The sequence below is a fragment of the Macaca nemestrina genome, chromosome 4 (genome assembly GCF_043159975.1).
Source record: "Macaca nemestrina isolate mMacNem1 chromosome 4, mMacNem.hap1, whole genome shotgun sequence".
Lineage (NCBI taxonomy): Eukaryota > Metazoa > Chordata > Mammalia > Primates > Cercopithecidae > Macaca > Macaca nemestrina.
This window is the reverse complement of record NC_092128.1, coordinates 160,395,968-160,417,171: the sequence shown is the minus strand read 5'-3', so window position 1 is coordinate 160,417,171 and position 21,204 is coordinate 160,395,968. Positions and strand designations below refer to the sequence as shown.

Below are 21,204 nucleotides of genomic sequence, written 5' to 3'. Positions count from 1 at the left end.
TATCTTATTGTGGTTTTAATTCGCATTTGTCTGATGATTAGTGATATAATGAGCATTCTTTCATATGTTTGTTAGCCATTCGTATGTCTTCTTTCGAGAAGACATGTCTATTTATGTTTTTTGCCCACTTTTTAATGGGATTACTTGGATTTTTTGTTGCTTTTGAGTCATTTGAATTCCTTGTAAATGTTGGATATTAGTCTCCTGTTGGATGCATAGTTTGGGAATATTTTCTCCCATTCTGAAGATTGTTCATTCTGTTGATTATTTATTTTGCTGTGCAGCAGCTTTTTAGGTTAATTAAGTCCCATTTGTCTATTTTTGTTGTTATTGCTTGTGCTTTTGAGGTCTTAGTAATGAATTCTTTGCCTAGACTAATGTCCAGAAGAGTTTTTCCTAGGTTTTCTTCTAATATTTCTATAGTTTCAAGTCTTACATTTAAATCTGTGATTCATCTTGAGTTGCTTTTTGTACATGATGAGAGATAGGGGTCCTGTTTCACTCTTCTGCATATGGCTAGCCAGTTTTCCCAGCATCATTTATTGAATAGGGATCCTTTTTCCATTAGCTTGTTTTTGTTGACTTTCTTGAAGATCAACTGGTTATAGGAATGCTGCTTTATTTCTGCCTTCTCTATTCTGTTCCACTGGTCTATGTGTCTATTTTTGTATCAGTACCATGGTGTTTTTGTAGCTTTGTAGTGTAGCTTGAAGTCAGTTAACGTGATGCCTCCAGCTTTGTTCTTTTTGCTTAGGATCGCTTTAGCTATTTGGGCTTTTTTTGTTGTTCCATAGAAATGTTAAGATTTTTTTCCCCAATTCTGGGAAACTCGATGTTGGCATTTTGATGGAAATTGCATTAAATCTGTAGATTGTTTTGGGCATTATGGTCATTTTGATGATACTAATTCTTCTGATCCATTAAATAAGATGGTTTTCTATTTGTTTGTGTCATCTGCAATTTCTTTCATCAATATTTTGTAGTTTTCCTTGTAGAAATATTTCACCTCCTCAGTTAAATATATTTCTAGGTATTTTATTTTTTTGTAGCTATTGTAAATGGGATTACCTTCTTAATTGGTTGTCAGCATGATCATAATTGGTATATGGAAATATTAGTGATTTTTGCACATTGATTTTGTATCCTGAAACCTTACCGATATGGTTTGGCTCTGTCCCCACCTAAATCTCATCTTGAATTGTAGTTTCCATAATCCCCACGTGTTGTGAGAGGGACTTGGCAGGAGGTAATTGAATCACGGGTGTGGTTACCCCCATGCTGCTGTTCTTGTGATAGTGAGTGAGTTCTCATGAGATCTGATGGTTTTATAAGGGGCTTTTCCCCCTTTTGATTGGCACTTCTCCTTCCTGCCATCATGTGAAGAAGGATGTGTTTGCTTCCCCTTCTGCCATGAATGTAAGTTTCCTGAGGCCTCCACGCCTCCACAGCCATATCGAACTGTGAGTCAATTAAACCTCTTCCCTTTATAAATTACCCAGTCTTGGGTAGTCCTTTGTTTTTTTTGTTTTTTTGTTTTGGTTTGTTTGAGACAGAGTCTCGCTCTTTCTTCCAGGCTGGAGTGCAGTGGCGTGATCTCAGCTCACTGCAAACTCCGCCTCCCAGGTTCAAGCCATTCTCCTTAGCCTCGGAGTAGCTGGGACTACAGGCACCTGCCACCACGCCTGGCTATTTTTTTTTATTTTTTAGTAGAGACGGGGTTTCACTGTGTTAGCCAGGATGGTCTCAATCTCCTGACCTCGTGATCTGCCCACCTCGGCCTCCCAAAGTTGTGGGAATACAGGCGTGAGCCACTGTGCCCGGCCAGGTAGTCCTTTATAGTAGCATGAGAATGGACCAATATACTTAATGAATTCATTTATCAAATGTAAGAGATATTGGTGGAGTCTTTTGGATGTTCTAGATATAAGATCATATCATCAGTGAACAGAAATAATTTGACTTCTTTTCCAATAAATGTCTTTTTTTTTCCTGCCTGATGTCTCTGACTAAGGCTTCCAGGACTATGATATATAGGAGAGGTAAAAGTGTGCATACTTGTCTTCTTCCAATTATTAGGGGGAATGCTTTCAACTTCTCCCCATTTATATAATGTTGGTTGTAGGTTTGTCATATACTGCCTTTATTATTTTGAGGTATACTCCTTCTGTGTCTAGTTTGTCAAGTGTTTTTATTATGAAGGGATATTGAATTTTATCAAATGCTTTTTTTTTTGTATCTATTGAGATAATCATCTGGTTTTCGTACTTAATTTTGTTTATGTGACAAATCACATTTATTGATTTATGTATGTTGAACTGTCTTTGTACCCCTGGAATAAAACTCACTTCATCATGGTGTATTATCTTTTTTATATATTGTTGGGTTGGGTTTGCTAGTATTTTGTTGAGGATTTTTGCATCTACGTTCATCAGGGATATTGGTCTGTAGGTTCTTTTGTTGTTGTGTCCTTGTCTGGCTTTAGTATCAGGATGATACTGGCCTCATAGAATGAGTTAGGGAATTGAGCCAGGCATGGTGGCTCACTTAAATAATCCCGGAACTTTGGGAGGCCAAGGCAGGGGGATCACTTGAGGCCAGGAGTTCAAGACTAGCTTGGACAACATGGCGAAACCCTGTCTCTTCCAAAGGAAAAATAAATGCAAAAATTAGCCGGATATGGTGGCACATACCTGTAATTCCAGCTACTTGGGTGGCTGAGGTATGAAAATTGCTTGAACCCAGGAGGTGGAGGTTGCAGTGAGCCAAGACTGCACCACTGCACTCCAGCCTGGGTGACAGAGTGAGACTCTATCTCGAAGAAAAGAAAAAAAAAGTAAAAGGAATGTGTTAGGGATAATTTCCTCCTCCTTGATTTTTTGAAACAGTTTCTGGAGGATTGGTACCAGTTCTTCTTTGTGCATTTGGAAGAATTCGCCTGTGAATCCATTCAGTCCTGGGCTTTTTTTTTTATTGTTGCTGGGAGATTTTTCATTACTGATCTCGCTACTCATTACTGGTCTGTTCATAATTTCTATTTCTTCCTGGTTCAATCTTGGAAGGTTGTATGTTCTAGGAATTTATCCATTTTCTGGTTTTCTAGTTTGTGAGCATACAGTTGTTTATAAATCTCTGATGATTTTTTGTATTTCTTTGGTCTCAGTGGTAATATATTCTTTTTTTATTTCTGATTGTGTTTATTTGGATCTGCCTTCTTCTTTTCTTCTTTTCTTAGTCTAGCTAGTGGTGTATCAATTTTATCTTTTCAAAGAACAAACTTTGTGTTTCATTGATCCACTGGGTTTTATTTTTGGTCTCAATTTCATTTAGTTCTGCTCTGATCGTTGTTATTTCTTTTCTGCTGCTAGCTTTGGGTTTGGTTTGTTCTTGAGATGTGACATTAGGTTGTTAATTTGTGATCTTTCTATTTTTTTGTGTAGGCATTCAATGCAATAAACTTCAAAAGGCCCTAAATCTTATGATTGATGTCCTCATAAGGGGAAAGGGAGTTGGAGACACACACAGACACACGTAAATGGAGAAGGCCCTGTGAAGTTGGAGGCAGAGATTGAAGTGATATGTCTATAAGTCATGAACGCCAAGGATTGCCAGGAACTACCAGAAGCTAAAAGACAGGCAAATTATTTCTCACATCCTCCAGAATGAACCAATCCTACTAACACCTGGATTTCAGACTTCCAGCCTCTAGAACCATGAAAGAATAAATTTCTGTTGCCTTAAGCCACCCAGTTTTGTGGTATTTTGTTATGGTATCCCTAGGAAGCTCATAGGGGAATGTCATTCCAATATCCAAAAAGCAATGCCAATAATTAGTTTAAAATTTTGATCTGAAACTGAGGAATTACTCTAATAAAGGCTCTTAGCCAGGACCTGTTATGATAAGGATAAATATCCTTGATTGTATCCCTCCCAACCATCATCCCTTAGAAAATATGGGTTTCCACATTTGTTGTCGAGAGTAGTCTAGGACGCTGGGCACGGTGGCTCACACCTATAATCCCAGCACTTTGGGAGGCCGATGCAGGTGGATCACTTCAAATCAGGAGTTCAACACCAGGCTGGCCAACATGGTGAAACACTGTCTCTACTAAAAATACAAAAATTAGCTGGGCATATTGTGCCTGTAGTCCCAGCTGTTTGGGTGGATGAGACAGGAAATTGCTTAAACATGGGAGGTGGAAGTTGCAGTGAGCAGAGATCATGCCACTGCACTCCAGCCTGGGTGACACAGCAAGTCCCTGTCTCAAAAAAAAAAAAAAAAAAAGTCTATGAGATCTCAAATGTCTCTTTGGCAATCTGAAAATTGAGAAAAGAAAGACATAAAATTAAGAGATGTTAGAAAGCAAACAAGATATGATAGAGAGCATTGAGAAAGTTGTTTTACCAAAGCACTCCAAATTCTGCTTCAAAGGCCGGAGAAGCTTTTATTATGTTTGAGATTGGAGTGTTATTTGACCACCTGACTATTGTAGCTGCTCAGAAGTCTCTTAGAGCTATTTCCTCTAATTCAGTCATCACTTTTTAAGAAGGTCTGAAAGATAACCTTTTAGGCCTTTTCTGGGATGTAAACATCATTATCAATTGCCTGTAAGAATCTAAAGGTCATCCCAATGTATCACAGGCCAGTCTACCTCCCAGGTCAACCAAATTGTTGCAACAGGCTCATCATCAGTGTTTTTCTCTACCCAGCACAGCCTCCAGTATAAATGAGCCTTGAACCCAGAAAAGATTAACTGACTGGAAACTTGGACTAGCCAGGAATGAAGATGTCCATGTTCATTTCACTTAGGCTTTTGTGCATGATTCATAGCCCAGTCCTCTCCGGAGCTGGCTAAGAGGAATTACACTAGGCTGGTCCTAAAGAGTTTTGGTCTTGAGTGGGACTATGTATTAATATGATCCATTACAGGGCAAGGAACAACAAAGCTGTTTTACATGCAGATAGTTTCAAGTGACCAGTGCATCAGGAGTTCACATCAAGTACAGTTGTCCAAAATGTGAAACTGTATCTTTTTAGACAGAATTCAGGGATGATGCTAAGGGGTGCCAACTTAGTTCACCTAAGGTAAACAAACTCACTGAATGCAAGTATACCTGGTAAATGATTACTACATGAAACTTCATCCAAAGCTCCCTCTTGGGATTCCTGGAACATACACTCGGGCAAACCTAATCTAAGTGTCCTCTCCCCCTCCTCCTGATCCTACCTCACCCACCAGCTGTGCAATTGGAAGTATTTTCACCACTCTAAGATATATCAAACACAAATTCTCAAAGCAATACACAAAGATGAGCTTGTGCCTAGCCAATTCTAGAGGGCCGGGAAGAAATGCTCAAGAGGTCTCTAGCCAGACCTCCCTCACCTGCTGACTTCTCACCTCTCTCCTAGGCTACTCTTAATGCTAAGTGCTAACTAAATTTTTGTGCTAAATGGCTCCCCTCTCCAGGCCTAGACATGAACCGAAACCTTCTTTTTGCCTCTTCCCCTGGCAAAGGCAAAGAAAGATGAATATTTATATAACAGCAACTATCAACAACAAAAAAGTGAATAAAAGAAAGTACAAAAGCATGAGTAAATGTTCAGTTAACATATCCTGCCTGATATGATTTGGCTACATGGGATATGTAGCTCTCACAGTTTCCATGTGTCATCAGAGGAACCCTGTGGATACGATTGAATTATAGTGATAATGAATGAGTCTCACAAGATCTGATGGTTTTAAAAATGGGAGTTTCCCTGCACGAGCTCTCTCTTTGCCTGCCGCCATCCACATAAGATGTGACTTGCGGCCAGGAATGGTGGCTAACGCCTGTAATCCCAGTACTTTGGGAGGCTGAGGCAGGCAGATCATGAGGTCAAGAGATCAAGACCATCCTGGCCAACATGGTGAAACCCCGTCTCTACTAAAAATTCAAAAATTACCTGGGCGTGGTGGTGTGTGCCTGTACTCCCAGCTACTTGGGAGGCTGAGGCAGGAGAATCACTTGAACCCCAGAGGCAGAGGTTGCAGTGAGCCAAGATCATGCCACTGTGCTCCAACCTGGTAATAGAGTGAGACTCCGTCTCAAAAAAAAAAAAAAAAAGATTTGACTTGCTCCTCCTTGCCCTCCACCATGATTGCGAGGCCTCCCCAGCCATGTGGAACTGTAAGTCCATTAAACCCTTTTTCCTGTGTAAATTACCCAGTCTCTGGTATGTCTTTATTAGCCCCATGAAAATGGACTAATACAGTAAATTGGTACCACGGTGGGGTGCGGCTGAAAAGATACCTGAAAATGTGGAAGCGACTTTGGAACTGGGTAACAGGCAGAAGTTGGAAGAGTTTGGAGGGCTCAAAAGAAGACAGGAAAATGTGGGAAAGTTTGGAACTTTCTAGAGACTTGTTGAATGGCTTTGCCCAAAATGCTGGTAGTGATACTGACAATAAAGTCCAGGCTGAGGAGGTCTCAGATGGACATGAAGAACTTGCTGGGAACCAGAGCAAAGGTGACTCTTGTTACGTTTTACCAAAGAGACTGGCAGTATTTTGCCCCTGCCCTAGAGATTTGTGGAACTTTGAACTTGAGAGAGGTGATTTCAGGTATCTTGTGGAAGAAATTTCTAAGCAGAAAAGTATTCAAGAGGTGACTTGGGTGCTGTTAAATGCAATCAGTTTTATAAGGGAAGCAGAGCATAAAAGTTCAAAATAATTGTAGGCTGACAATGCAATAGAAAAGAAAATCTCATTTTCTGAGGAGAAATTCAAGCAGAAATTTGTATAAGTAATGAGGAGCCAAATGTTAACCCCAAGACAATGTGGAAAATTTTTCCAGGGCATGCCAGAGGTCTTCACATCAAACCCCTGCATCACAGGCCTAGAGGCCTAGGAGGAAAAAGTGGTTTCATGACCAGGCCCAGGGTCCCCATGCTGTGTGCAGCCTAGGGACTCAGTGCCCTGTGTCCCAGTTGTTCCAGCCATTGTTGAAAGGGGCCAACATAGAGCTCAGGCCATGGCTTCAGAGGGTGCAAGTTTCAAGCCTTGGCAGCTTCTATGTGGTGTTGAGCCTGCAAGTGCCTATAAGTCAACAATTGAGTTTTTGGAACCTTTGCCTAGATTTCAGATGATGTATGGAAATGCCTGGATGTCCAGGCAGAAGTTTGCTGCAGGGGCTGGGCTTTCTTGGAGAATCTCTGCCAGGGCAGTGCAGAAAGGAAATGTGGGGTCAGAGCCCCCATGCACAGTCTCTACTGGGGCACCACCTAGTGGAGCTGTGAAAAGAGGGCTGCCTTCCTTCAGACCCCAGAATGGTAGATCCACTGACAGCTTGTACTGTGCACCTGGAAAAACCACAGACACTGAATGCTGGTCTATGAAAGCAGCCAGGAGGGAGGCTGTACCCTGCAAAGCCACAGGGTCAGAGCTGCCCAAGGCCAAGGGAACCCACCTCTTGCATCAGTGTGACCTGGATGTAAGACACGGAGTCAAAGGAGATCATTTTGGAGCTTTAAGATTTGACTGCCCCTCTGGATTTCACATTTGCATGAAGCCTTTAGCTCCTTCATTTTGGCCAATTTCTCCCATTTGGAATGGGTGTATTTATCCAAGGCTTGTACCCCCATTATGTCTAGGAAGTAACTAATTTGCTTTTGATTTTACAGGTTCATGGACAGAACTGACTTGCTTTGTCTCAGGTAAGACATTGGACTGTAGGCTTCTGAGTTAATGCTGAAATGAGTTAAGACTTTGGGGGACTGTTGGGAAGGCATGAGATTTGAGAGGGGTTAGGGGCAGAATGATAGAGTTTGGCTCTGTCCCCACCCAAATCTCTTCTTGAATTGTGACCCCCACATTTGCCACATGTTGTGGGATGAGCCCAGTGAGAGATGAATGAATTATGGGGGCCAGGCTTTCCTGCACTGTTCTTGTGATCATGAATGATTCTCACAAGATCTGATGGTTTTAAAAATGGGAGTTTCCCTGCACAAGCTCTCTCTTTGCCTGCTGCCATCCATGCAAGATGGACTTGCTCCTCCTTGTCTTCCATCATGATTGTGAGACCTCCCTAGCCATGTGGAACTGTTAAGTACACTAAACCATTTTTTCTGTATAAATTACCCAGTCTCAGGTATGTCTTTATCAGCAGCATGAAAACAGACTAATACACTGCCCAAGTGGACTATGGATTGGTGAGCTGACTGATGCTAATACCTAGGAATCCAAGGTGGTTGGGCTACAACTTGGCTTTATACATTTTGGGGAAACATAAGACATCAATCAATACATGTAAGATGTACAATGACTGTTTGGAAAAGTGGTACAACTGGAAGTGGCAGTTGCTGGTGGGGAGGGATTTCAGGTCACAGCCAGATTCAAAGATTTCTGACTGGCAATTGGTTATTATCTAAAGATCTGGAATCAATTGAAAGGAATTTCTGGATTATGATAAGGGATTGTGGAGACCAAGGTTTTATCATGCAGGTGAAGCCTTCAAGTAGCAGGCTCCAGGGAGAATAGATTGTAACTGTTTCTTATCCAACTTGAAGAGACTGTTCTACAGAAAATCAAATACTGCATATTCTCACTTATAAGTGGGAGCTGAATGATGAGAACGCATGGACACATGAGGGAAACAACACACAATGAGGCCTGTTGGAAGGTTGGGGGAAGGGGAGCAGGGAGGGAGAGCATCAGGAAGAATAGATAAAGGATACTGGGCTTAACCCATTTATGCCTGAGGTTGAAATTTTTTGAATTTTTGCAATCAATCAGACTTTGGCAATGACCTTGAGCAGTAGGATATAAATAACTCCCACATGCTTAGTGTTCCAATAATGGAACATTAGGCAAATACCTAGGTGATGGGATGATCTCTGCAGCTAATCACCACAGCACACATTTAACTATGTAACAAATTTGCACATCTTGCACATGTACCCCTGAACTTAAAATAAAAGTTAAACATAAAAAAAAGAGTCTTTGTTTGCCAATGGTCTATCAATTTTATTTATTTTTTCAAAGAACCAGCTTTTTGTTTCATTTATCTTTTGTATTGTTTGTTTCTTTCAATTTCATTTAGCTCTGTTCTGATCTTGGTTATTTCCTTTCTTCTGCTAGGTTTGGGTTTGGTTTGTTCTTGTTTCTTTAGTTCCTTGAGGTGTGACCTTAGATTGTCTGTTTGTGTTCTTTCAGACTTCTTGATGGGGGCATTTATGGCTATGAAGTTTCCTCTTAGCACAGCATTTGCTGTATCCTAGAGGTTTTGATAGTTGGTGTCACTATTGCTGTTCAGCTTGAAGAATTTTCTAATGTCCATCTAGATTTCATTTTTGACCCAATGATCATTCAGGAACAGGTTATTTAATTTCTATGTATTTGCATGGTTTTGAAGGTGGTTCTTTTCGAGTTGATTTCCAGTTTTATTCCACTATGGTCTGAGGGAGTGTTTGGTATAATTTCAATTTTCTTAAATTTATTGAGGCTCATTTTATGGCCTGTTATATGGTCTATCTTGGAGAAAGTTCTATGTGCTGTTGAATAAAATGTATATTCTGTGGTTGTTGGGTAGACTGTTCTGTATATAGCTGTCAAATCCATTTGTTCCAGGATATAGTTTAAATTGATTGTTTCTTTGTTGAATTTCTGTCCTAATGACCTGTCTAGTGCTGTCAGTGGAGTACTGAAGTCCCCAACTACTATAGTGTTGCTATGTCATTTCTTCAGTCTATTAGTAACTGTTTTATAAATTAGGGACCTTCAGTGTTAGGTGCACATATCTTTAGGATTGTAATATTTTCCTGTTGGATAAGACATTTTAACATTTATATAATGTCCCTCTTTGTCTTTTTTAATTGCTGTTGCTTTAAAGTTTGCTCTGTCTGATATAGGAATAGCTACTCTTGCTCACTTTTGGTGTCCCTTTGCATGGAATGTCTTTTTCCATCCCTTTAAGTGTATGTGAGTCCTTACATGTTAGGTGAGTCTCTTGAAGGCAGCAGATGGTTGATGAGTTCTTATCCATTCTGCAGTTCTGTATCTTTTAAGTGGAGCTTTTAGGCCATTTACATTCCACATTAGTATTGAGATGGGAGGTACCATTTCATTCATCATACTATTTGTTGCCTGTATACCTTGGATTTTTTGTTTTGTGTTTTTTTGTGGTTTTTCTTTTTGTATTTTTGCTTTATAGATCCTGTGAGATTTATGCTTTAAAGGGGTTCTGTTTTCATGTGTTTCCAGGATTTGTTTCAAGATTTAGGCTCCTTTTAGTGGTTCTTGTAGTGCTGGCTTGGTAGTGGCAAATTCTTTCAGCATTGGTTTGTCTAAAAAAGACCATTTTTCTTTCATTTATGAAGCTGAGTTTCACTGGATACAAAATTCTTGGCTGATAATTGTTTTGTTTGAGGAGGCTAAAGATAGGTCCCCATTGTCTTCTAGCTTGTAGGGTTTCTGCTGAGAAATCTGCTGTTAATCTGATAGGTTTTCCTTTATAGGTTTCCTGGTGCTTTTGACTCACAGTTCTTAAGATTATTTCCTTCATCTTAACTTTAGGTAATCTGATGACAATGTGCCTAGGTGATGATCTTTGTGCAATGAATTTCCCAGATGTTCTTTGTGCTTCTTGTATTTGGATGCCAAAGTCTCTAGCAAGGCTAGGGAAGTTTTCCTCAATTATTCTGCCAAATATGTTTTCCAAACTTTTAGATTTCTCTTCTTCTTCAGGAATGCCAATTATTCTTAGGTTTGGTCATTTAACATAAACGCAGACTTCATGGAGACTTTGTTCAATTTTTCTTTTTTTTTTTTCCTTTGTCTTTGTTGGACTTGATTAATTCAAAGACCTTGTCTTTGAGCTCTGAAGTTCTTTCTTCTGCTTGTTCAAATCTATTGCTGAGACTATCCAGAACATTTAGTGTTTAAGTGTGCCCATTGTTTCCTGAAATTTTGGTGTTTTTTTATGTATGCTGTCTATTGCATTGAATATTTCTCCCATAACTTCTTGTATTTTTTTTTTCCTTAGATTGGGCTTCACCTTTCTCTGTTGCCTCCCTGATTAGCTTAATAACTAACCTCCTGAATTCTTTTTCAGGTAAATCAGGGATTTCTTCTTGGTTGGAATCCATTGCTGGTGGGCTAGTGTGATTTTTTCTGGGTGTTGAAGAACTTTGTTTTGTCATATTGCCAGAGTTGGTGTTCTGGCTCCTTCTCATTTGGGTAGGCTCTGTCAGAGAGAAGGTCTAAGGCCAAAGGCTGTTGTTCGGATTCTTTTGTCCCATGGGGTGTTCCCTTGATGTAGTACTCTCCCCCTTTTCCTGAGATGTGGCTTCCTGAGAGTCAAGCTGTAGGGATTGTCATCTCTCTCCTGGATCTAGGCAGCCAGCAAGTCTACCAGGCTCTGGGCTGGTGCTGGAGGTTGTCTGCACAGAATCCTCTGATGTGAACTGTCTGTGAGTCTCTTTGCCATTGATACCAGCATCTGCTCTGGTGGAGGTGGCAGAGGGGGTAAAATGAGCTCTGTAAGGGTCCTTGGCTTTGGTTCTTAATGCACTATTTTTGGGCTGGTTGACCTCCTGCTGGAAGGTGGTGCTTTCAAGAAAGCATCAGCAGTAGTAGCATGGGGAGGAACAGGTGGTAGGGGCAACCACCAGACCCTTGAACTCCCAAGGGTATATGCCCTTTGTCTTCAGTTACCAGGGCAGATAGGGAAGGACCATCAGGTGGGGGCAGAGCTAGGAACCTCTGACCTCAGACTCTCTTTGGGCGGGTCTTGCTGCAGCTGCTGTGGGGGATGAGGTTGAGATTCCTAGATCAACAGAGTTATGTTCCTAGGAGGATAATGGCTGCCTCTATTGGGTCATGCAACTTGTCAGGGAAGTGGGGAAAAGCCAGCAGTCATAGGCCTCACCCAGCTCCCAGGCAACCCAAAGGGCCAGTCTCACTCCCCTGTGCCCCCAGCAATAGCACCAAGTCTGTTTCCAGGCAGTGGGTGAACAGGACTGAGAACTTGCCCTAGGCCACCTACCTTCCAGCTGTGAAAGCAATTAGGGCTTATATTCTTCACCTGCCTATGGAGTCTGCACACTAGATTCATGTCCTCCCCTGAGTCTTGGCCAGGAGGCTTCTCAATCAGTTCAAATTGTTAGAAAATTTCAGCTGGAGATTTTCTTCTCTCTGTGGCCTTTTCCCAGTGCCTCTGGCCACTCTCCCCAAGGGCCCCTGTGAGGCAGGGCAAAAATGGCTTGCTAGGGGACCCAACAAGCCCATAGGAGTTTTCTGCTGCTTCCTCTATCCCTGTATTACACTCAGCTCTCTAAATTGACTCAGCTCCAGGTAAGGTCAGAACCTTCTCCCATAATCTAAGCCTTCAGATTGCCCTGTGCAGGGGGGTGTGTTCTGGGGTGGATGATCTCCGTTTCCCACTTCCACAGTTTGGGCACTCATAGTATTTGGGGTGTCTCCTGAGTCCTGCAGGAGCAATCTGCTTCCTTCAGAGGGTCTATTGGTTCTCTTGGCTTTCCTAATGTATTCCTGCAGTCATTTTGGAGCAAAAGCTCGGGATGCAAGCCCCCACGTGCTGCTCTGTCTGTCTGAGTGGTAGCTGCAATCTAGTCCTGGCTCCCATCTGCCATGATCCCTGGATTATACATTTTAAATAAGTCTGGTCTATCAGCCTTAAGGTCTGTGTTGATGTTAATGATAATGAGGCACGTCCAACTCCTCTTTCCCATTATGGCCTGAACTAGCTTTTCAGGTTAACTTTGGAATACCCTTGGCCTAGAGGAGGGTCCATTCAAATGGTTGGGGGTGCTTAGAATTTTATTTTTGATTTATAATACTAAATTCCACTGAATTATTCACTTTAAAATGGTAATTTTTATTTATTTTATTTATTTATTTTTTAAGGTCCTTCCCCTGACCTTAAAAAAATGGTAATTTTTGTTAGATAAATTTTACCTCAGTAAAAAATTAAAATGTTTTTTAGAAAGCAAGTACACACCATGCGCGTGCACACACACACACACACACACACACACACATATTCTGTGTTAGCCAGTTCTCACATTGTTATGAAGAAATACCTAAGACTGGATAATTTATAAAGAAAAGAGGTTTAATTGGCTCATGGTTCCACAGGCTGTACAGGAAGCATGATGCTAGCATCTGCTTCTGGGGAGTCCTCAGGGAGCTTTCACTCACGGCAGAAGGCAAATGGGGAATGAGGCACCTAAGCAGGAGCAGGAGTAAGAGGATCAGGGGAGGTGCTGGACACTTTTAAACAACAAGATCTTGCAATAATTCACTCACTCACTATCATGAGAATGACACCCAGAAGATGACGATAAGCCATTCATGAAGGATCACCATCATGATTCAATCACCTCCCACTAGGCCCCACTTCTGACACTGAGGATTACAATTCACATGAGCTATGGGTGGGGACACAGATCCAAACCACATCACATACATGCATATATCTACATACACACACACACACACACACACACACACACACACACAAGCTCTTAGACTGGCAACCTTTTACTAACTAGATTGAATAAAACAATTGGGACCATCTACAATAAATTTCCCTCAGTTTTCAATCTGATCATCTTGCACTCAAACATGTGGACATCCACACTTTTACTGCCTCATTTCATCCGAAGAGAATAAAGTATCCTTCTTATTTTAAGACAACTGCTCCAAATCCCTTCATTTTTTCTTCCAAGTTCTCACTCCTTTAAATTTCACTTTTTCTGTTGAATATTCCATCTTTTTGTTCTATTGATTTTTTTTCTCTTTAGGCTATAAATAGTCCCAAGTCTCTCCCACCCTAAAAAACCCATTGACCTTGTACTACTCACTGTAATTTGTCTCCTTTCATTCTCTGCCAACTTTCTCAGACAGCAGTCAACATTCACTTTCTGCTTCAATTTGTCTCCCCAAGGTCACCAATGCCTCCATACTGTGAAATCTAATAGACATATTTGTCTTTATTATAAAAACAATTTGTGATATTGTGAAATATGTATTTGATCTTCCACCTATTTCCTGGCATACAACTCTTAAAATCCTTAGACTCTCCAAACTAATGATTTTTTGTATGCTAATGTTGACTGATGGCTGCCAGCCCCTATGTAGCTTCAGGATGGGAGCTGATCATGGAAAGACCAAGGCATGATTAGAGGATTGGGATTTTTCACTCTACCTCCTGACCTTTGGGGAGGGAGAGTGGCTAAAAGTTGAGTTGATCACTAATGGCTAATTATTTAATTAATCACATCCATGTAATGAAGCTTCCATAAAAACTCAAAAGGATCAGGTTTGGAAAACCTCCAGGTAACTGAACACTTGGGGGTCCCTGGAGGGTGACTGCCTAGGAAGGACATGGAAGCTCCGCATACCTTCCCCCACACTTTTTTTCTAAGCATTTTTTCATCTGTATCCTTTGTAATATCCTTTACTTATTAATTTTTTTGAGACAGTTTCACTCTCCTGTCACCCAGGCTGGAGTGCAGTGGCACAATCTAAGCTCACTGCAGCCTCCACCTCCTGGGTTCAAGCAATTCTCCCTGACTCAGCCTCCTGAGTAGCTGGGACTACAGGTGTGTGCCACCACCCCTGGCTAATTTTTTTTATATTTAGTAGAGACGGGGTTTCACCATATTGGCCAGGCTGGTCTTGAACTCCTGACTTCAGGTGATCTGCCCACCTCGGTGCCCCAAAGTGCTAGGATTACAGGCGTGAGCCACTGTGCCCAGTCATGAATGTATTTATTAAATAATAAGACTTGAAATTCTGTAATGTCCTCTGTAATGAACCAGTAAACTATTTCCCTGAGTTCTGTGAATAAATCAAACCCAAGGGGAAGTTAGGTGATAGAACACTTGAGGACTAAGTTCTGATTTTTTTGTCTTGCCCAAATTCCTATCTAAGGGGTCTGGGGAGTCATGCCCTACAAACCATAAATTCTCATCAGATGGGTTTTATTTAACCCTATATATTGTGACTTACTTTCCAACCTGATTCTGGCATAACATTATGAAACAAGAAAGAAAATAAAAATATTTTACCCCAAAACATGTTTCTTTGCTATATCTTGAAATGGCCCTAGGAAGCTGTCCTTTGTAGGGGAATATTTGCATCTGTAAAGAATCTCTATTAACATAGCTAGGTCTTTTTCTTCTGGGCCCTCCCAATCCTAAAGAGATTAACTAAAAGTCTAGTACCTTTTAAAGATCTGAATAGGAAGCGTTTGTCATCCATCTATTGTCTCTAAGGGCAGACACGGTAATAAGACTTCAAAAGAATCTTGGTCTTACAATCTTTTATCTTAACCTGAGCATTTCCTTTCTATGGATCCAAGGTCTTTGGACAAACTGAACAAATTGTCAAGCAATTTGGAAGTGCAAAGTGGAAGTTCCCACTTTGAGTTGCCTTGCCTTTCTAGACCAAACCAATAGACCAAACCAATGTATTTCCTAAATGTATTTGATTGATTGATGTCTCATGCCTCCCTAAAATGCATAAAACCAAGCTGCACCTTGACTACCCTGGGAACATGTTCTCAGGACCTCCTGAGGGCTGTGTCATGGGCCATGGTCACTCATATTTAGCTCAGAATAAATCTCTTCAAATATTTTACAGAGTTGGACTCTTCATTGACATGTTTTAGTTAAATCACATTATACTAATTATATTATACATATTAGTATAATGTGATTTAAATGTCAAATCACATTATACTAATTATACTATACATATTAGTATAATGTGATTTAACATGTCTGAAAATGGAGTCACTTGTGACAAGTGAGAGCCCAGAGTGAAACTGAAAATCATTGACCCCTCAAAGTGATAAGCATATATATGGTGAACAGAGGTGATAACACTTGCTTGGCCAGGCACCCCCAAGACCCAACAAGAAAGCGAAGCCAGATTGGGTACGGTGGCTCACGCCTGTAATTCCAACACTTTGGTAGGCCTAGGCAGGTGGATCGTGAGGTCGAGAGATTGAGACCATCCCGGCCAACATCATGAAACCCCACCTCTACTAAAAATACAAAAATTAGCTGGACATGGCGCCACGCACCTGTAGTCCCAGCTACTCAGGAGGCTGAGGCAGGAGAATCACTTGAACCCAGGAGGCGGAGGTTGCAGTGAGCCAAGATCGCACCACTGCACTCCAGCCTGGCGACGAGTGACACTCTCTCTCTCTGTCTGTCTTTCTCTCTCTCTCTCTCTCTCTCTCTCTCTCTCTCTCACACACACACACACACACACACACACACACACACACACACACAAAGTGAAGCCAAAAGGCAGCTGTGATATTGACCTTGGACATACCTGAGGAGGGACATAAAAACAGCAAAGAAACTGACCATGGCCAAGAGGCCTGCAGAAGCTCTGTCTCAGAATTCTGAGGCCTCTTCTCCATTGGCAGTGGCCACCAGAAGCTGTGGGGACAAAAGCAGCAGCCCCCCACCCACTGTGCTGGTTAGCATTTCCAGGGAAATCCAGTCCTGTCCTGTTCATCCTTCAGCATGCTGGTCCCCTCTCTCTCTTATTGCTGCCTGTGTGTGTGTTGAATATATTTGCATGATTGTTGATGTGTGAAAGCCTCACAATAAACCATGAATTCAAAAGCATTTAATTGGCCACTGAGTCATCCTGAAACCTTCCAGCTCCTAAGTCAGAGTTAGCACAACGAGGCTGATTCGAACCTGACACAATATTGTGGAAACCCTGGTTTACAGGCAGTCAGAAGCCCTGGTAGAACAACCAGGGGCTTGGGATTGACACTGGAAGCGAGGCAAAGCCCCAACCTGTGGGATCCAATACTACTTCCAGCTCCATAGTGTTAGCATTGAACTGAATTGGAGCCATCCAGCTGGGGTCCACTGGAGAACTGATTGCTCACTTGTGTAGGGAAAATCGCACCCACATTTGGTCACAGAATGTGGTTTTCTGTGTTGATTGTTGATGAATGAGAGAATAGAGAAAGCCCTTTGCATTTTTTTGTCCACAGACAATTCCTTTGCTTTGTTTCCACATATCCTGTATTGGTACTGTTCTCTCCATCCACTCTTCAAGTATTTGTCTTCCCAAGAGCCCATCCTCAACCCACTCATGCTTCACACACTGTGTAATTTTAGCCACTCTTATCTTTCTAGCAACCACCTATAGGATGATGAGTCTCTAATCTATTTTTTTAATGAGTCTCTAATCTATACCCTTGAACAAGATGTTTCCCCGAAACGTCAGACACATATATCCAATTTCTCACCTGCAGCAGGGCACAGTGGCTCACGCCTGTAATCCGAACACTTTAGGAGGCCAAGGTGGGAGGATGACGTGAGCTCAGGAGTTTGAGACTAGTCTGGGCAACATAGTGAGACGCCACCATCTCTACAAAAAATTTTGTTAAAAAAATCAGCTGGGTTTAGTAGCACACACCTGTAGTCCCAGCTACCCAGGAGGGCAAGGTGGGAGGATTGCTTGAGTCCATTAGTTTGAGGCTGCAGTGAGCCATGATCACACCACTGCATTCCAGCCTGGGCAACAGAATGAGATATCATCTTAAAAAACAAAAAACACATTTGGGCTGGGTGTGGTGGCTCATGCCTGTAATCCCAGCACTTTGGGAGGCTGAGGTGGGAGGATCACTTGAGGTCAAGAGTTCGAGACCAGCCTGGCCAACATGGTGAAACCCATCTCTACTAAAAATATAAAAATTAGCTGGGTGTGGTGGCACACATCGGTAGTCCCAGCTACTAGGGAGGCTGAAGTGGGAGGATCACTTGAACCCAGGAGGCAGAGGTTGCAGTGAGCTGAGATTACACCACTGTACTCCAGCCTGGGTAACAGAACAAGATCCTGTCTGAAACGCATACACACACACACACACACACACACACACAATTTGCAACCAGATGCCCCATGGAAATTTCAGATTCAGCACGTCTAAAATAAAACATCAACTTCTATGCAAAACCTTCTCCATCTGTAGCACCCATATCACCCAATTAGCTAAGTTGAAAACCTGAGCATCACCTTTGAATTTTTTTTTTTTTTTTTTTTTTGAGAGAGTCTCACTCTGTTGCCCAGACTGGAGTGCAGTGGTGCAATCTCTGCTCACTGCAACCTCCACCTCCCAGGTTCAAGTGATTCTCCTGCCTCAGCCTCCCGAGGAGCTGGGACCACAGGTGTGCCACCACGTCCTGGTAATTCTTGTATTTTTAGTAGAGATGAGGTTTCACCATGTTGGTCAGGCTGTTCTCAAATTCCTGACCTTGTGATCCGCCTGCCTCAGCCTCCCAAAGTGCTGGGATTACAGGCATGAGCCACCGCGACTGAACCTCACCTTTGAATCTTTGATCTTCTTCACCCCACTCTCTCCTTTAAATGTATTTTCAGAAATTACCTAATTCTGAGAATGTTACCTCTTTAATATTTCTCAGAATTGATTATGCCACTCCCTGCTTAAAACCCCAATAGCAGCTGTGTGCAGTGGTTCACACCTGTAATCCCAGCACTTTGGGAGGCCAAGGCAGGCAGATCACCTGAGGTATTCGAGACCAGCCTGACCAACATGGCAAAACCCTGTCTGTACTAAAAATACAAAAAATTAGCCAGGCGTGGTGGTGCACACCTGTAATCCCAGCTACTTGGGAGGCTGAGGCAGGAGAATCGCTTGAACCCAGGAGGCGGAGCTTGCAGTGAGCTGAGATCATACCATTGCACTCCAGCCTGGGCAACAAGAGCAAAACTCCATCTCGAAAAATAAATAAAAATAATAAATAATAAAAATCCAAGGTCTTTCCACTGCAGTTGGCATAAAAGGAATATTCCAAGGCCCCACATGATCTGCCCTGTGTCTATCTCCGCCCACACTCCCCACAGCTTGGCTCCTCACTTACTGGGCTCTTGCCAGATTATGTCTCTTTCTGGTCCCCAAATGCTCCAGCTCATTCATATATCAAGGTTGTGCCCCTTGAGGATTCCTCTTCCTAGAACTGTCTCTTGCCAACTCTTTGCATAGCTAGTTCCTTCCTCATGTCTGCTCTCAACACAAAAGTCATCTCTAAGGGCCCTTCACCCACATCTAATCCTACCCCTTTGCACCCCACCCCTTAACAAGTAAACCCTTTTGGAGATACTATCTGATTTTCTTCATAGCTCTTATCACTGTTTGAATCATCTGATTTGGGCATTTGCTTATTGTCTGTTTCCTCTGCTAAATTAATAACTTATCATTTTGGAAATACTGTATTTGTTCAACTTGGTTTGGCCCATCTCCCCTGCTAGAATGTAAGTTTTATGACGACAGGGATCTCGTGTATATCTTATACATCCAACTCCTGTACCCCTTCTAGCTGGTCATGGATTCCTCCCTCCCTCACCCTCCTGGCCCAGTACTACTAACATCCCGGCATGCTTTATGTCAGTCCTCTGAGCCCAAGCCTGTGACCTGCACATATATATCCAGATGGCCTGAAGTAACTGAAGATCCACAAAAGATGACATTCCACCATTGTGACCTGTTCCTGCCCCACCCTAACTGATCAATTGACTTTATAACAATACACCCTCCCTGCCTTTGCGATAATGGACTTTGTGATATTCCTCCACCCTTGCAGTAATGGACTTTGAGATATTCCCCTGCCCTTAAGAAGGTATTTTGTGATATTCTCCCACCCTTAAGAAGCTATTTTGTGATATTCCCCCACCCTTAAGAAGGTACTTTGTAATATTCTCCTCGCCATTGAGAATGTACTTTTTGAGATCCACCCCCCACCCATAAAAAAATTGCTCCTAACTCCACCGCCTATCCCAAACCTATAAGAACCAATGATAATCCCACCACACTTCGCTGACTCTCTTTGCCTGCACCAGGTGAAATAAACAGCCTTGTTGCTCACACAAAGCCTGTTTGGTAAACTCTCTTCACACGGATGCACGTGACACTATGCCTGATCTTAACTGAAATATGACAAAAAGAAAGACAAAAAATTATTTCCATTCACCTTCTAAGAGAAGTCGCACTCCCAGTTCGGAGTGGTGCTAAGTGTATCTTGACATTCAAAATGGCAGCACCGTGCTCACTTGGACGCCCAACATTTATTAGACACCTTCTATTTCCATTGTACCATATTGAAGGTTGTGTGAGTTACATTGGGGAATACAGGACTATCTCTGGCCTATAAGAGTTCATACTTTTATCAGGGAAGACACAGCAACTGTAACTGTGATAATCAAGGATCTTACATCATCTGGGGCAATTCTGATTGCAGGATTGTGTGTCCTGGTTTGTGATTCAGAATTTCTTGACCTTATAACTATAAATCTGTATGATAAATACTCAACAATGGTATGAACAAAGCTCTTTGAAAGCATAAAAGAAGCAATTAATTCTGCTGGTAGGATCAAGGGAATCCTCACAATAAATCAGTTGTTGGATTCTGAAATAAATACAAGATTTTCCTTTCCAAATGAAGAAGATAAGAAACAGCATTCAACTCAAAGCAAAAACTATGAGCAAATGTACAGAACTACACAGGATTCTCACATGCCAGGGAGGAGAGAAGAGAAAAAAAGAAAAACAACAACAACCACCACCTACAAAGGTGAATGACTACAGAATGATGGGAGCTTGGTGGTAAATAGCCTTGAATGTCATGGTGAGGAATGTTGATCTCCCCCCTCTTATTCACTGGTTGCCCAGGCCTTGTCAAACTGACTACATGGGAATCACCTGGAAAACTGGATTAAAATACATATTCCTGGGGTCAGATCTGCTTGGGTAATCCGATTTACACCACTCATAATGGGTCCCTGGAATCTTCCCAAGAAATTCATATGATTAGCCCATGCTGGGAACTACTACTTTAGAGAATGGAGTAAATCATTCTTAGTCTGTATCCGCTTGTGTTACCAATATCTAAAATGGGAACAGGGCACAGTGGCTCATGCCTGTAATCCCAGAACTTTGCAAGGCCGAGGCAGGCAGATCACTTGAGGCCAGGAGTTCAAGACCAGCCTGGCCAACATGGTGAATCTCCATTTCTACTAAAAATACAAAAATTAGCCGGGGGTGGTGACGCGCACCTGTAGTCCCAGCCGCTCAAGAGGCTGAAGCAGAAGAATCGCTTGAACCCGGGAGGCGGAGGTTGTGGTAAGTAGAGATTACGCCACTGCACTCCAGCCT

General features: G+C 42.1%; 1 long non-coding RNA gene across 2 annotated transcripts in view; it reads right to left on the bottom strand.

Moving 5' to 3' along the window:
* LOC105483475 (uncharacterized) overlaps positions 1-21,204 on the bottom strand; it is a 74,624-nt gene that overhangs the window by 34,617 nt on the left and 18,803 nt on the right. Inside the window, exon 3 of one of the 2 annotated variants that reach the window (XR_011622717.1) lies at positions 16,358-17,405. The exons of the other annotated variant lie outside the window; for it this stretch is intronic. This is a non-coding gene — a long non-coding RNA (uncharacterized lncRNA). Of the gene's footprint in view, positions 1-16,357; positions 17,406-21,204 lie in introns of those variants that run through there. 2 annotated transcript variants of the gene reach the window in all.